Raw genomic sequence first — 17454 nt, 5'->3', positions numbered from 1 at the left:
TTTGCGACCGTTTGTCGACCGTCTGGTGACCGTTTGGCGACTGTTTTTTACATGGAATATTACCGTCTTAATCCATATTTTAACAACTTTATTGGTTTTCTAGGCATTATTTTTATTATTTCAGTATAGTATATGCACCAGAGCACTAAAACTTCACCAATCAATATACATAACACGCAAACACCGAGTAGTCAATAATATTATTACTGGTTAAACTGAGGTAAATTGATGGCGCGTTGATAAATTTAGACTTATTTTATGAAATCACTCGAGCAATTTAATTGGCCATGGTAATTAGCCCACATTATATTACAAATGCAAACAATATTTTATCTTTAACAAATTCTTACGCCATTACATTTTAATGTCAAATGATTTTATTTCTTGTTTACTTTGACGTCTCTGACAGTCGCCATTTGAAAAGAATGAAATGAACGAATGATTTTGGGAAAGTAGTCGCCAAACGGTAACAATGTGTGCACGCGTAGTGCACACTTCTGTCACTTCTGTGACCATTTGTGCCTGTTACCAATCGTCCCCATTTGGGTCGCCGCGACTAAACGTCGACCGTACTGCGACTAAGCATTGAGACCCGAAGACCTGTGTGTACACAAAATAGGAGGATTTGCGTAGGAACGGCGACCGATTATGGTTATATGGGCAGCCAGGCAAATTTTTTTTCTCAAACATGTAATAAAATAAATAGTCTTTATGTTCCTTATAAAGGGCTCAAAACTATCGTTTTTTGAGCGCAACAACCCGAGAGGTCAGAAAAGTGATTTTCTACTAATTTTCAGGCTTTGTATTCAAAATTTTTGTTTTGTTGCTGGCTGGTTTGACCAAAAATAGGTTTTGTTTTTAAAGGTTGGTGGTCATTGTCACGTTGTCAGATTAAATGTCAGGAGCAAAAAAAACTAAACACACGAACTGAAGAAAGAACCTAAATCTTCATGATGTTACGAAATGAACTCGATACGTTTAATTAATAATTATCCTTTGGAGCATTTTTCTTTATTTCATGGCATGTTTCAGAAAATTACTATACATGTCCTGAAAACGGATTCCCGGCCTCGTATCTCTATCCAGTGGGTATATACCCACTCGGCTGGAAATGCTCGTTTTCCCGGCCTCTGATGTACCTGATGTACCTACTATTTCTACTTATACCACCTTATACTTATTTTTATAATCGTAAAATCTATACGTAGGTATGCTTCCCAAGATCACTCTGTATAATTTCCTCTACCATAAATGAAAACTTATTTCCGATTTTCCTCTGCATTTGGACAAATGTTGGGGCAAGTTTGTCAACAATTAGGGGCCGGGGGGCGGGGCGATATGAGTTATTTGATATGGCCATACTAATTGAATGTCATTTACGATGTTGACGATACAACGGATAGATATGTCTTGTAACCTAACCACAAAAGTTAAAATAAAACCGACACAGTGGACCGATTTTGATCAAACATGGCCAAAAACACTCCTAACTCATTCAGCTTTCAAACAAAAAAGAAACTAAATCTAAATCGGTCCATCCGTTTGGGAGCTACGATGCCACAGACAGACACACACAGAAAAACAAACACGTCAAACGTAACACCCCGTCGTTTTTTGCGACGGGGGTTAAAAATACGTACGCCCGATAGCACTTGAGACGGTCATCAGGCGTTAACAATAATTGTTAGTAATAGGTTTAGTAGGGGTTGACTGGTAGAGAATGCCTGCTAGCATTAAGTTCTCCATTTTTACTTTTTTGGGATTGTGCAATAATAAATAAATAAGTAAATTAGTGAAAATCATACCTGGCCACTCTTTTTCGGCGTCATATTTTTTACGCGCAGTTTCGCTTTAGTTCTATGCAGTTTGCGCGTGTCAATTTGAAGTGCCCCTTTAGATAACATAACCTAACCACAAAATTAAAATTTAGAAAAAAACCCCGACCGCGACATATTTAGTGGACCGATTTTCATAAAACATGGCCAAGAACACTCCCGACTCAGCATTCAAACAAAAAAAAACTAAATCGAAATCGGTTAGCTACGGTGCCACAGACAGACACACGCACAGACAGATAGACAAACAGACAGACAGACACGTCAAACTTATAACACCCCGTCGTTTTTGCGTCGGAGGTTAAAAAGGCAAATATTATAAGCCCTTCTCTCAAATTTCATGTATCGGGCCTTCGTATTTGAAATGGAGTATATCTTCCTATACTCTGTCAACCAAGTCTGTCAGTAAATAAGAACAAAGAAAACTATAATTATGTATCCTTTTCTTTTGGGGTGCTAGAGAAAAGGTTACCTATAGTTTTCTTAGTTCTTATTTACTGACAAACTTGTTTGACAGAATATAACTTTAATACTTACAGCGCGCTGGATTTTCCTGCAGATATCGCATAGCGTCTGGCTGACGTACCCCACTGCTGAGTGTGGTCATGGTCACAGAAAATAATTTGAAACAATTTTTACTTGCAAGTTCTTGCTAGTCTTGAAATTTTAGATAAGTGGAACGTTTATAATTTGGATCTCGGCCTAATCGGCCATCTTAATGCCAAATTTTATAATTTTTTTTATTGGCTTCCTAATGATTTGCCAGTGTCATGTCGATTTTTAAATCAATTAAATAAATTTTCTTCAAAGTATTACATGTCATACAATTTACACATAAATTTTAACTTCTGATTAGCAGAAACGTTCGCTGGCTTGGTTGAGGTCTTGGTGGCTCAGTTGGCAGAGCGCTGGAGTATTGATCCAGAGGCCGTGAGTTCAAGTCTCACCCAAGGCAGACATTTTCCACTTTTAAATTTATTCTAAGCCTAACGGCATCGATTGCAGACGTTTCTGCTAATCAGAAGTTAAAATTTAGCATGGTTAGCGCATCGTAACTGGTGAATTTCCAATATGACTTGGAACTCCGGTTGCCGTTTAAGAAGTTTAACACTCTTACGGTAGATGTCGCTACGGGTCCCATTGACCTTAGTAGTGGAAAATTTCGCTGGCTTGGTTGAGGTCTTGGTGGCTCAGTTGGCAGAGTGCTGGAGTATCGATCCAGAGGCCGTGAGTTCAAGTCTCACCCAAGGCAGACATTTTCCACTTTTAAAATTTACACATAGATAAAATTTAATGATTCTAAAATTTTGTGGGGTTTAGTTAGAGTAAGTTTTATAATTACTTACAAGTCTTACAACGAATTACGAAACAAGTAGGTACCTATTATATATTAAAGAGATTAGAATCTACATTTGGATTTGTACGTCATCTGTCACTCGAATTCAATGCGATAGAGATGGAGAGGCAAAAACATATTTCTCATGTGGATAACGACATACTACATGTAACAAAAAACAGGCATAAATAAACTAATTATTACAAATAAATGCCCGTACCGGGATTCGAACACAGGGACCGCGGCTTAGCAGGCCGGGTCACTCCCCGCTAGGCCAGACCGGTCGTCAAAATGAAAATGTAAAATTTAAGCTTTCCACCATTCCTAAGTCTATGTCCACACAAACACTCAAAACGTATAATTTGTAAACGAGCAGAAGCTTACGCTTATGGGGAGCTACCCTTATAATGAAATCCTAAAACGAAATGACATATCTCCCGAAATATACGAGCTAATACCGACCATCAGAAAACGTCCTAAGGTGCAAATTTGATCAGGTTTGTGATCACTTAAATCTTTTTGTGTTTTGAGTAGTTATTTCAGTTGGTTTGAAATGAACCATAATAAAATTGAAATAAAGGGTAGATTACTTTGATGTTTTTGAGTAGCATTGAATAAATGTTGATCGATTATCTGTAATTTTGATACTTTGATAGTTTATTTAATTATTTCCTTGTTGATTGAGATTGATAGTTAATGCTTTGTTAAGTATATCAATTTATGAAACCATACCTATTTTAAGTCATGGCAAAAACACTTACGCCATAATTTGAGAAATTTAAAAAAAATGGGAAATTGTATTGGGAAATTTTTAGTTACAACTCTTGCAGGCGCTCATACCCTATGACGACAGCTGCCTAGAGCTGACCACAAATATGGTACTTAATTACCTATGCCCTTTTGCTACAATAATAATATTACAAGTATGAAGCTAGGAACATACTACGCGGACGTCCGTCGTAAAACGACCGCGACCGCGACCTATCAGTGTGCACGGAACAAAACATCCAGAGAGCCAGATTTCGATCGGACGTCCGTGCGCTCAAGGCCACGTCCGCGTCCGTCGACCGATAGTTTGCACGGTTATGTGTATTTCCATTGTCCAGATTCCCGTCCGCGGTCGATTTACGACGGACGTCCGCGTAGTTAACCTAGATCGTTGGGTGTTTTCCATGAAACGAAATAAAACTGTTTTTTTTAATCACGATACCGTTTTGAAGAACCGTTAAATAAAAAAAAAAAACAGAATTCGAAATCCACAACGCGACTGCGTTCAAGTTAGTTCAAGTAATGACACTACTAAGCAAATTTTTTGCTTGGCACCGACTTCATGCGTGTCAGTTTGTATGTTTGTAAAACGCGATGATATTGATAACTTTATTTTATTCTGTTTGACGTTAATACCTATTACTTTTTTTATTTTTAGAAAACAATTTCTATTTGATTTCCGTTTTTGAAAATGAACGTTGTTTCCAAAAAATCTTACTAACCGCTCTGATATAAATCATAACAATATACTTTACTTCTAATAATCCATCAACTCCAGTGCTAACCCTAGAACATTAACACACATGTCAACATCCCTAATTATACATTCTATTTTTAAAACGCAATTAACCAATTTGTCACCGCCGGCGCTCGACTACCGTTGCTTTATGGCTGGCAACATTTTAGCCTCTTTGAAAATGGAACCGAAATCGCGCTGACGGCAATGGGGCGCGAAACCGTTTCGCGCCTTTGAGCTCTAAAAATAAGATGGCGGACAGCTGACGGATGGGATTGTTTTATTGCCCGTGTAGTCATAACGTGTGGGACATTCTGTAATTCATTCAAAGAATAGACGAATCCTCTGAAAGTAAGCAACTACCACTTAAGGCCATTAAAAGGTTGTAATAGACAAAGACAAAACATATTAAAAAAATATTACAGAAGGTATTTTTGAGTAATATGACACCACAAGGGCACAACAATATGACCACTAATAAATAAAAAATACTAGTCTTAAATTGAAGGCTGATAATCAGGACCTCAGGTTTCAATTCGTGTCCTTTTTAACCCCCGACGCAAAAACGACGGGGTGATATAAGATTGACGTGTCTCTCTGTCTATCTGTCTGTCTGTCTGACTGTATGTGTGTCTGTCTGTGGCATCGTAGCTCCCGAACGAACGAACCGATTTAGATTTAGTTTTTTTTTGTCTGAAAGCTGAGGTCGGAAGTGTTCTTAGCCATTTTTTATTAAAATCGGTCCACTATCACAGATTAATAATAAGTGATCGGGGGTTTTTTCAAAATTTTATTTTTTTGCAAAGGGTGTTTTAAAATACGTACAGTGAAGTAAATATTCTGTCTATAGGTATTTTTGTAGTTAACTTATAAATAATTACACTTGGTAGTAAATAAAAACGTATTTGTCTAAAAAGTTTTAACTTGCTACAATATATGTTTTGCAAAGTAAAAACGTTTTTTTACGAAAAAGTAGAATCACCCAGATGTAAGGTATGTTTATTCAGTGTTTTGAAAGTTCCTGTAGTTATTTCAAATACTTACCTGTCTATGTCCTAGTTACCATATTAGATGAGTACCATTGCATCCAATATATAGGTACTTAGGTACAACAGAAGGTAGCATAACGGTTTCTAACTAACGTTGTTAGGTATAAAAATATTAACGTTTTTAATCAATATCTCTTATCAAGATAATACAAGACTATATTTCGATTAAATTTGATTCATAGATTCTCGCGAGTGGCAAACAGGCATACGGTCCGCCTGATGGAAAGCGGCCTATTATAGACGCCTGCAACTCAAGGGGTGTCACATGCGCGTTGCCGACCTATTAGATACTTGTACACCTTTTTGCTGTGTACTTATATTTAAACGTTTTTATTTGATTGGTCTGGCCTAGCGCGTAGTGACCCTGCCTGCTGGGATCATCCAGATATTACGTCACACCAAATTTCAGGTTTTTGGACCCCTCCCCCCCCTATGTCACGCTTTTTTGTATCCCTTTAACAGGGATTGTCACATTTAGTATGACCCCCCCCCCCGTCCCCCCTCTTACACTGTGACGTAATATATGGATGACGCCTAAGGCGCGGTCCCGGGTTCGAATCCCGGTAAGGACATTTATTTGTCTGATGAACACATATACAATACTAGCTTTTACCCGCGGCTTCGCCCGCGTAATAAAAGTATTCATTAAGATTTTCATTTGGATCCGTAGGGACCGTAGGTTTCTCAGTATGTATATTTATCTGCGATTATTTCGATTGCACATAATACTTTTGCTTGCAATGATTGTAGAAATATTACACATCGACCACAGCGTAGGTAATTCTATATACGCTGGGGAAACCTTTATAAACATCCCACATAGCCCGTATTTCGACACTATGATCGGTGGGTAAAAAGTACTTTTTTCTATTATCCCTTACAATTTTTTACATTTTGCTTATACTTATCGCAAACGTAATCTTCAAGCAAGCAAACAACGATCGTCTTAGAGCCCATTGATTGTAAGAGACCGCCGACCGATTATCCGTATCCCTCTAACGATACCCATATAATCCGTATCCGTATCCGTATCCGTATCCGTATCCGTATCGCTATCGCTATCGCTATCGCTATCGCTATCGCTATCGCTATCCCTATCGCTATCCCTATCGCTATCCCTATCGCTATCCCTATCGCTATCCCTATCGCTTTCCCTATCGCTATCCCTATCGCTATCCCTATCCCTATCCCTATCCCTATCCCTATCCCTATCCCTATCCCTATCCCTATCCCTATCCCTATCCCTTATCAAGATGTTTAATGATATAACACTAAGTTCTCGCGCTTTGTACACATATTTAAAGTCACATACAGGTCGAACGCGATTAATTAACATTATTTTTACCTTTTTTCCCAACGTTTCGGCCAGGTTGCACTGGCAGTGGTCGCGGAAGACTGACGTCCCAGCAAAATGTTACCGGAGATGTAAACAACACAAAACTACCCGATATTAATTTATATAAATGTTCGGGGTAGACAAATAAATATTATCTACCCGCTTTTAGTTAATGTTTATTTCCGACCATGTTTATTTTAAAGGTAAAAATAATGTTAATTAATCGCGTTCGACCTGTATGTGACTTTAAATATATGTTTAATGATTTCTTATCAAGTGCTAAAATATAAAGTTTCGTGGTTTTATCATTTAAAATTAAGAAATCCCATACAAACTTTCAACCTCTTTTTCAACCCCTTCATCCCTTTTTTTTCGAAATAAAAAGTAGCCTATGTTCTGTCTCAGGGTCTAAAGATTGTCTGTTCCAAATTTCATCAAAATCGGTTGCGTGGTTTAAGCGGGAAAGCGTAACAGACAGACAGACAGACAGACAGACAGACAGAGTTACTTTCGCATTTATAATATTATAGTATATAGTATAGTATATAGTATATAGTATATAGTATATATATAGTATATATATAGTATATAGTATGGATGGATGGATGGATTTGTTCCCGAGTCATGGATGTTTTCTATTTATATTACAAGCTTTTATACACCGTGTTTCACTTAACACTAAAAACCTGAAAACTGTTTGTTCAGAATCGAGAGTAGAATCGATTGAGGTATATCTTGATGGGGGTAATATTTTTTTGTTTTAATTTGTATTATTAGTTATTGTTTACGTGCCTATTCTACAAATTCGTAATACAACATTGTGCATATGCATATCATATTGTTAGAGGTTGTATACCTTTTTCAGTATTTAAGGGTATTAATACTAGCTGGTTACTTGGACGATTTTTTTTTCTGATACGAAATAGACGTTGTGCGTCAGTTTAAATTTAAAGTTTATCATAAGTCATAACAAACTGAACTCGTACCTAATTACAACCTTGTCATTTTGAATTTTAGGTTTAAATTTTCTTACTGAGTCACCTGTCCAATTTGAAGTTTACTGTGAGACAGGTTAAAGTGCTTTACATTGCCATAGCTGTCTATTGGTAAACCTTGTGTCGTTGCAGTAACGTACACAATTAAACAGTTTGAAGGTTTATGATGGTAGGTAGCAATTATTTTATTGAGTGTAGAGTTAAAAGCCGAGTAGAGCTGCACAGAAAATTAAAAATTCAATTTAAACAAATAAGAATCATCAGATTAAAAAATGAACATTCTAGATACGTTTAAAAAAATAAAAATCAGTTGGGGTGTCTGAGGTTTTGAGTGATACCGGAAACACGGTGTATAAGTATAAGTATGTATTTATCTATATAAGTATAATATAAGCTTTGCTTAGTTTATGGCTAGGTTGATCTGTGTGTAAGGTGTGCCCCAATATTTTTAATTTCTATTTATTTATTTTGAAAATAAACTAAGAGGTCTAAGACCCAAAGTGGCTATTATAAATAACATGATCTTCACAAATAGCTAGTAAAACGGACAAATTAAATTATCTGTTCGACTTTCCCCATCCTTGATTTACTGCTGATTCTGCTGAAGTTCACAGCGACTATCATAAATTGCTGAGCCATCTAAATCTTTTTACTTAAAGGGCTGTCTTCGTTTTGCTATTTTATTTATTTTCATGCTTTGCCAATTTTAATGGTTTGTTTATAGTGTTTATTAGAGGGCAGTGAGTACCTACGTAAGTGCTAATTTCAATGCAATGCAGCTTTTTACTACAACAATATACTTAAGTATATTACATGGTACTTAGGTATATTATATCGGTAAATTATATCCAATGGATAAATTATTTTTCCGCTCACTAGCTCGGAAACACATGTTTTGTCCTTTAATACCAGCGGGTAAAAACGCATTTTATCCACTAGTGGGTAAAGTAATTTGACCTTGAATAAAGTCAAATTAACTGCTTTAAAATTGATAAAAGTAGGTGAATCTAGTAATAAAGATGATTTACCACCTGTGGAATATAGTGAGGGGAAAAGTTTTGTGTTACACTCGGGTGCAAATGTATTTTACTTCTCGTGTGTTAAAAAACTCGCAAGTTCAGGATTCTATTCTCGAACCATTCGCTTCGCTCGTGGTTCAACTATAGAAACCTTTCACTTGCTCGTTTTTCAATTCCACACTCGGCGTTAAAATACAACTTTGCCCCCTTGTATAACAAATAACTACCTATAGATTTGAACCTGTATCCAGACAGAATTGTACCCGGTCTCTTTAGACAGTCAACAATTTTGGAACTAAAAAAAGGCGGAAAATTTGAAAATGTAGGGTTCACCAGCCAATCGTCTGATGATATATGATCATGTCAGCCTGTATAGATACATGAAAAAAAAAACATTCACCTGTATGGATAAGATACAATACACTATACTGTGTCAGTTGTAGTGTGTAAGTAGACGATCAGAACGGCTTGATCAAGGAGTAATACTACCTAAAATTTTAAAAAGTGTGAAAATCTCGAAAACCAGGCGACTTTTACTAAACCTTAATTTCGATTTTCTGGACCAGTATAAGGTGCCCTCTTAGTGGTTAAAAGGTTGTCCATTATTTACCGCGCGGGCACCCGGTATATATGTTTAGACTAGCACAGCAGTCACAGCCCAAATACACGTTACAGCTATTTAGTTTTAATCAGTTCTTTAATTGACTCATTTGGCGGCCATAATAAAACTTAAACGCCCTGTCACCGACATCCTGGCATGTGTGCCAACAACGAGACGGCCGGGGGGCAGAAGGACGTAACTAATACTTATTTAGTTGGCTCGAAGATATCATATGTATGAGTCTTGACCTCCAGTACGCACGATTGTGGATCTATATAATTTTTGACAAATATATTTTCCTCTACTAAGTATATCTGCAATACAGATATGTACATTACCTACTAAAAATAGTAACATTACGATACCTACAAAGTCCAAAAAAGAGGAAATTCGAAACGAGTGGAGATAAATTAAAACAGTTAGTGTTTAAAACATAGTAAATACGCGATTAAGTCGCGTTTGCAATTTTAAATATAAATTAAAACACGTCCGAAAGGAGTTCTTCACACGTGTATTAAATTGACTTGGGATTAGTTGTCAAAGCGGACCCCAGGCTCTCCTGAGCCGTGGCGAATGCCGGTTTAGCACAAGGAGGACGATGATGATGTGTGTACTTCCTTTTCCCAACTTGTATCGTAATTTATTTATTTATTTAAACTTTATTGCGCAATTGGAAAAAAAGTACAAATGGCGGACTTAATGCCAGGCACCTCCTATTATTTGGTACTCATCATAACACCATAAACAATTGTAAGAGTAATTATTTATTAGTGCCTTACATTTTGATTTATCTTACTGTTATTTATGATGAAAGTATTAAAGAATATCAATTGACTCATACTAGTCACTGGTTCCCGCCATCTTAGATTGTTATAAAAATGGCGGACATGCAGTGACAGTGGCCAGTTCGAGTACAGACGAGTTGCAATGAAGAAGTCTTGAAATATTTATTGTAAATTGGTTGTTTTATGTTTGTGATTAACGAATAAAGTAAAAGTTACAAGTAATAGTTTTCATCATCAACCTGGTAATATCCCTTACACAATTTTTTACACGCTGCCGAACAAGAATTCCAAATTCGAATTAAAATACCAGCGACAAAACGCAATCAATACGCACGTCGCGACAAGTCGCAGTCTAATTTGGTGCCAAATAACAATTAACAAAGTCGGTAGTGCCTAACGAGCGTTGTCAGAGCGTTCAAAGTATTCAAACGGGCTGTGATGGATGGGTGGGCTGTCCTCTTTGCACGGTTTAATAGAGATGAGCAGAATATTCAGCAGATCACTAAATTTAGAGTTTAAAGTTGGCTTAATAAAAAAATCCGTAAAGAGAAAGTCATACCTACTCGCGCCCTGAGGATCCGAACATAAAACTACAAAAAAAAATGTTGAAATTGCGTATGTATACGCAATTCCGACTCATGTTTGACCATAAACATATTATAGGGGTTGCTATAATCTACTTAATTTTAACACATAAGGCCTAGACGTTTCTCAGATATAAATACTTACTTTGCCCTTGTATGAAAGGAAATATTTTTGAACTGATATCGCAAATAAATAAGGTTTTAATTTTTATGTACTCGTATTACAAAATACGGTGAAAATGAAAACGGTACGGTGAAAATGAAAATTCAAACACATCACGTTATTTTGAAACGTTATACCTAAATAACGTTTTACGACGAATAACGAATAACGAATAATGACAGCTCGTTGACAGACCTTCCCTAATTAAATGTCAATATCAGTCAATATCAATATCATGTCACCAAACTAACTTTCTTAACATCGAAATAAAACTATAAATAAAAATAAATGCGTAAAAATATTAACATAATAGCAAACAATCAAAATGATATTTTACGCAGTGACTCAAATAACATTGTTTGCCGCCCTTCTAGCTGTCAAAAACGTCAAAAGTCGGCCATTTTCCAAAAACGGGCGCGAATCGACTTCGGAACAACCAATATGTTAATACACCTTCGAAACAATTTAATAGTCAAAATCAAACTTTATTTTAAGGATATTAAGACTACACGTTTTACATCTTGACCGAAAAGTTACCCTTGTGATCGAAATCCAAATACAGAATTCGGTTTAACAGTGCAAAACTAAAAATTATACGCATTTGTGCTTTAATGCAAGTAGACAAGACTCATTACTTACTTTGAGCGGTGCAAATTAAAAATTGTAGCGTTATTGGGATTAGCAACGCGCTTTAAGTGCACTCAACTAGCCGTGAAATTAAAAGAAAAAGGGTCAATTTTATGAATTACGCTCATTTGAAAATGTACTGTAACTTTTTTACAATAAGAGTAAAATTTGAAGTTAGTTTTCATGGTTGTTTACACTTTTTAAATATTTACTAAACTAGTGATGTGACATGACATTCATTCGATACGTTAGGGTCCCATTCGAAATCGGAATTCGGAATCTTATTTCGATTTAATGCGTTTATTGTTGTTTTAAAAGGTTTATAGAGTTAAGTTTTAGTCATTTGAATTGCTGATTTGTGGAGTATGGATGAAGGGTTTTTGTCATTTTTGTAAGTAAAATTTTCAGAAATTTGTGATGTCTAATTTTTAAATGTACCTAATATCACCATCATCAATAAATATAAATAATACCTACATATTTTCTATTACTTCTAATCTAAGATGTGACAGAGTTTAAAATTAAAGTTCATTGTTTGCTAACTTTAAATCGATTTGAATTGAACAACGACGACGATATAAATGGGTCCATAATTTAACTTTGTCATTTCAAATGAATCGTTTAAAGAGTTCATTTTGGTCTAAGTCTAGTAAGGTTATGATTTAACTTTTATTTACCTTACGTTTATCAAGGTGTAGAGACAGTAATACCTATTAGGTGTAGAGATTAATAGTAATTAGTGAAATTGGTTATTCTATAGGTAAGTTTAATTGGACAAAAATGTCTAACTAAGGAAATCTACTTTCCTGTTACATCAAATAATATTAAATTGGATTTCTTATGCCCATAATTTCGTGTTTGTAATTTGTTTTTAACTTTATCCCATTGATTCGAAATCGACTAAGATTTTTTGCCGGGCTCAGTAAAAAAAAAAAGAGCTACATCGGAAATGAAAATTCAATCAATCACCCATAACTCGTAATGAAATGGATCTTCCATTTCATGCTAATTAATTATCTAAATGCCGAACAAAGATTAATGAGTAAACTTATCTATTTTCATTAGACGTTCCCAACCAAATGTCAACAGCGTATCAAATTAGAAATAATTCAATGAGCATAACAAGAAACCGCTCGGGATCAAGCGGCTGAACGCGTGCCGTGCCATCGTTTTGTCACTAATGAAAGGAAATTAAAAAAAATAAGTTCTCATTTCAAAACTCGAGAGCGACCAATGGCAGCGCCGTACCGTGATTGCTGGGCGTGACTACACTCATTACTTACGAGTCAGTAATCAAAGAGGGTGTAACTAAACTATACCCGTCTTCTTCTTACGTTTGTTTTCTAGTGTGAGAGAGAAGGATAGGAGATTGATTGTGGAAAGCAATTTGGACGGATCGTTGATACAGCGTGTTTTAATATTTAATTTTATGGTCATATTAATGTTGTTATGAATAAGTTGATTCTATTATGGGGATTTATAGGGGTTGAAATGGCGCTGGGTAATGGATGGTGCTTTTGGGATTGTGTGTGAATTTTAGTGTTAGAGATAATTTGATCTTGGGGAAATGAGATGAATGTGATGATGATGAGCGTTTTTATTTGTTTTATTGCTTATCATTTTTATAACGATATGAGAATAAATTTTTGCACATTATTTTTCACTATTAAAATAAATTTAGAATATTCAAATAGGATTTTTTTAAAAGGAATTCTGTAAGAAGCATTATTAATATTATTATGTAGATAGTTTAAGAACTTTAAGATAGTTAGTAACTGTTTCAAAATAGGAGCTTAGGCGTTTGTCATTACTTAGAAGCTTATATAAAACTCTTTATTTTTTCAACCAATTGGAACCCTAAAACCATATGTAAGAGATTTCTTACAGATCACTATGACGGCATAAATAAGTGATGATTTCTGTACCTTGTCGCTTTTAATCATGTGACAATTTCGTATGACAATTCAAACAAGATGTTAATGTGACAAGGTACTGAAATCATCACTTATTTATGTATCATTTGTTATGACTTATGTCTCCTAAGTATCGCAGATGACTGTATTTTATGTATTTAATGATCTATTGTGTTGTTACTGCTTTGTAATAAAACTAATAAAGTATTCTACCTGCAATGCCAATTTGAGAAGTAATATTGGTTAAGGCTTTTTCATATTGTAGGTAAACATTTACGTACCTACGGGCCGATTTTTGAGTCTCACGCGTTCGAATTCAGAAAATTGTCACTGAAAATAATAAGCAAGTCACCGTTTTCAACCGGTATTTTAGTGACAAAATCCCGTATGCGAGATTCAATAATCACCTTCCTATTAGGCAAATATTCTCGTGTTTATTTGCTTTCTCAGATCAGAAAAATACGGATGATTTGATGGCTATGCAAGCGTCTCCGCATCGCAGTGCGAAGGGACTCATCTATCGCCTGACCCGTGCTGAGTTAGAACTCCTGTCTGATGACCCCTTCACGACTGACTGACTCATCAACGCAGAGCCAATTAAAATTTTGAAAAAACCCCAGACCGTGACATAGTGGACCGATTTTCATGAAACATGACTAAGAACACTCTACTACAAATGCTAGAAAGTTGAAATTGTTAGCGTGCTCCACCGTAGACCGCATCATCACTTACCATGGTGTGATCGTGGTCAAACCTCTACCTAATCATAAAAAAATGCACACTAATAATATAGAAGCGATGTAGAATTTAGAAAAGGGTCAATGGGGTTATTGACATTTGTATCGGGATACAATTTTATTTTGAGTTCCTAACAATCGTAACTGAAGTCAAGTTCCTACTTGAAATTTTAAGTCGCGGGTCGTGGCAACAGTTAATCATATATGTAGGTAGAATAAACGAACAAAGACAAACTCTTGATTGTTTCTAAATCGTAGCACAGTCGTATCACTGCAGCAATCGTAGGACTGCAGTCCGATATTAAGGATAAACAGCAAAATTGCATTTAAGTATACCTAATTACCTATTGTGTTTGTGTAGCATAGGAAAGTCAAAATTACTTTTAATTAATATACTTAAAACAACCTAAAATTTAACAAAATATAAATCAACACAGCCACCGCTATTACTGCATTATTTTTTTTACATTTTTTCACAGTTACAAGCGACCATTGTGCTAAATTCCTAAACAGTTTGTAAAAGGAATTTGAAATATGTTGGTGACTGTGTAAAGCGACTGGCAGACGAGACAAGACTAGAAACTGTTATTTTATGGTTACGATATGCTAAGCCGCCATCTTTGGCATTATTTTTTTATTTATTTAAACATTATTGCTCAAAATGTACAAATGGAGGACTTCATGTCAAAGGGCATTCTCTAACCAGTCAACTACAGGGCCAAACTAATGTACAACACATAAATTTTCATTAATTTTGACCCCTAAAACCTAATGTTTGTTAAAAACAATAAAAATTGCGTCAAACAAATTAAAAGTATATGGTTAAATTTAATATAAGTACGCACACAAACAACTCTCAAAATATAACTCGTCATAATCTTCCGTAATAACCATTTCCCAACCAAATGACGAGAAAAGCAGCAAAAGTTATCTCCGCGACTAATAGCCGCAATCAATTAGGAGGGGGGAGGGGGGAAATTGTCCTCTAACGACGAGGGGTGAGTTTACATGGGACAGTCTACTTGCCTGAGAAATTATATTTTTTTGACAATTACGTAATAAAAATACATAGTCAAAAGTTTTAGCTTGAATACATTTATTAGGTATTAGGTATAGAAATATCGATCAATTAGGAGGAAAGGAGGGGGGTAAATTATCCTCTAATGATGGTATCCTCTAATGAGTTCAGATGTGGCAGTCTACTCGCCTGAGTTGCCTGAGTATTTGAGTAAGTTATATTTTAGACAGTACCTAAGTAATAAAAATACGTAGGTAAAAGGTTTAATATTGAATATACTTATTCATTTTCGCCAACCAACTGGTAAGGGCTAATAATAATAAAAGGGCGCCAATAACACTAATATGAATTGAAAGCCACAAAATGAAAATTTTGTAAATACTATAGCGGCATATTAGTGGACCGATTTTCATGAAACATAGCTATAAGAACACTCCCGGCTAACTCAGCATTCAAACAAATCAAAACTAAATCGGTTCATCCATTCGGGAGCTACAATGCCATAGACACACACACGCACAAACATCAGACAGACACGTCAAAGTTATAATACCGTCGTTTTTGTGTCGGGGGTTAAAAACGGTCGAAAACAAAGAATTTTATTTCATACAAATTTTAACTTGATGTTCAAAGCTGGCTAGCTGGTAGAATTTATCTAGTTTGTTATATTCTTATTAGCTACCTACCGACATACATATTTTAGATCCCTTCGATTGATTTTTCCCCAATTTTTAATTCCTTACCTATTAATATTGTCTTCGGTTACCTCGATAGTTACACGCGATTATACGCGATTTAATCCGTTTCCATCATTGAGGTATATGTACTACGTACTAGAGGCGACGTTGCTAAGAGAATTTTTAACACACCCCACTGCGGTCCATGGACCGCAACGTTGTCAGTCGTCTCCAGGCCCTTGCAGTGCAGTGACGTGCCGTGATTCATTTACAATCCACGTGAATAATGCGTTCTTGTGTGCTTAAAAATTGTTCTAATCACTCGAAAAAATCAAATAAAAGTCAAGGTGTGACATTTCATCGGTAAATTAAACAAAAAACTCGTCTATAATATTTTAAGATTGAATATTCTACAAACACGCGAGCGGGAGCGGACTGCCGCCATTTTGGTGACGCAATCATAGACTAGAAAAAGTTAACCGCGCAGATGTGCCATTTACATTGTTCCTACTAATGTGTTTCACCTCTAATATATTTGCGAAATATATATATTTCTATTTGGAAAATTATTAGGTAACTACTTACTACTTCATGAATTATGTATGCAATGCACATGATATTATCAAATAATTTCCCTGTTTTAGTTTGTAAGTTATTTTTTCTGCCTGAGATACAGGATCTCCCTAGTTCAGGCACGGACATGGTGAAGCCTATTTTGTGTTAATATAGTTTATGGCCTGTTTATAACTGCTATTTTTGGTACATGAATAAATGATTTTTATTTTATTTTTTATTTTATGTTACTTTAATATTAAAAAAGTTTATTTGTTTATAAATTATTAATATTTTTTGAGTGAAATTGTATTTGTAGCACGCTCACTTTTTGCAGGTTTCTTTGGCCTGGTCATGAAAAAAGGGAACAATGGAGACGCTTTATCCAAAAATTGTGCTGAGGAAACTTGGTTACCAACTGACAACACACATATTGTTCATTCATTGTATTTTAAAGAAGAAAATAAGTACAGCACAATTATATTATTTTGTATTGTTTAAGTTGTAAATAAATAAATCATTTTGACTAGAATAGCCGTGTTTTAACTAAATGTAAAATTCCCATTAGGCAGAATATAATAATGTGTCACATCTGATGGTAGACCTACTCTATGCGTAAATGGCCGCTCCCCCCACCCCGCGCATTTGTCAGCATGTGCAGTGTTTTCGCTTGGCAACGTCGCCTCTAGTACGTAGTACATATACCTCAATGGTTTCCATAGT

General features: G+C 35.5%; 1 non-coding gene across 1 annotated transcript; it reads left to right on the top strand.

Moving 5' to 3' along the window:
* Positions 1 to 2717: 2717 nt before the first annotated feature.
* On the top strand, positions 2718 to 2790 carry Trnan-auu. The gene has a single exon. It is a non-coding gene; the product is annotated as a tRNA-Asn (tRNA).
* The last annotated feature ends 14664 nt before the right edge of the window (positions 2791 to 17454 follow it).

The sequence above is a fragment of the Leguminivora glycinivorella genome, chromosome 24, assembly GCF_023078275.1.
Source record: "Leguminivora glycinivorella isolate SPB_JAAS2020 chromosome 24, LegGlyc_1.1, whole genome shotgun sequence".
Lineage (NCBI taxonomy): Eukaryota > Metazoa > Arthropoda > Insecta > Lepidoptera > Tortricidae > Leguminivora > Leguminivora glycinivorella.
Note: the sequence above shows the minus strand (reverse complement) of the source record. Positions and strands in the feature narration are given on the sequence as shown.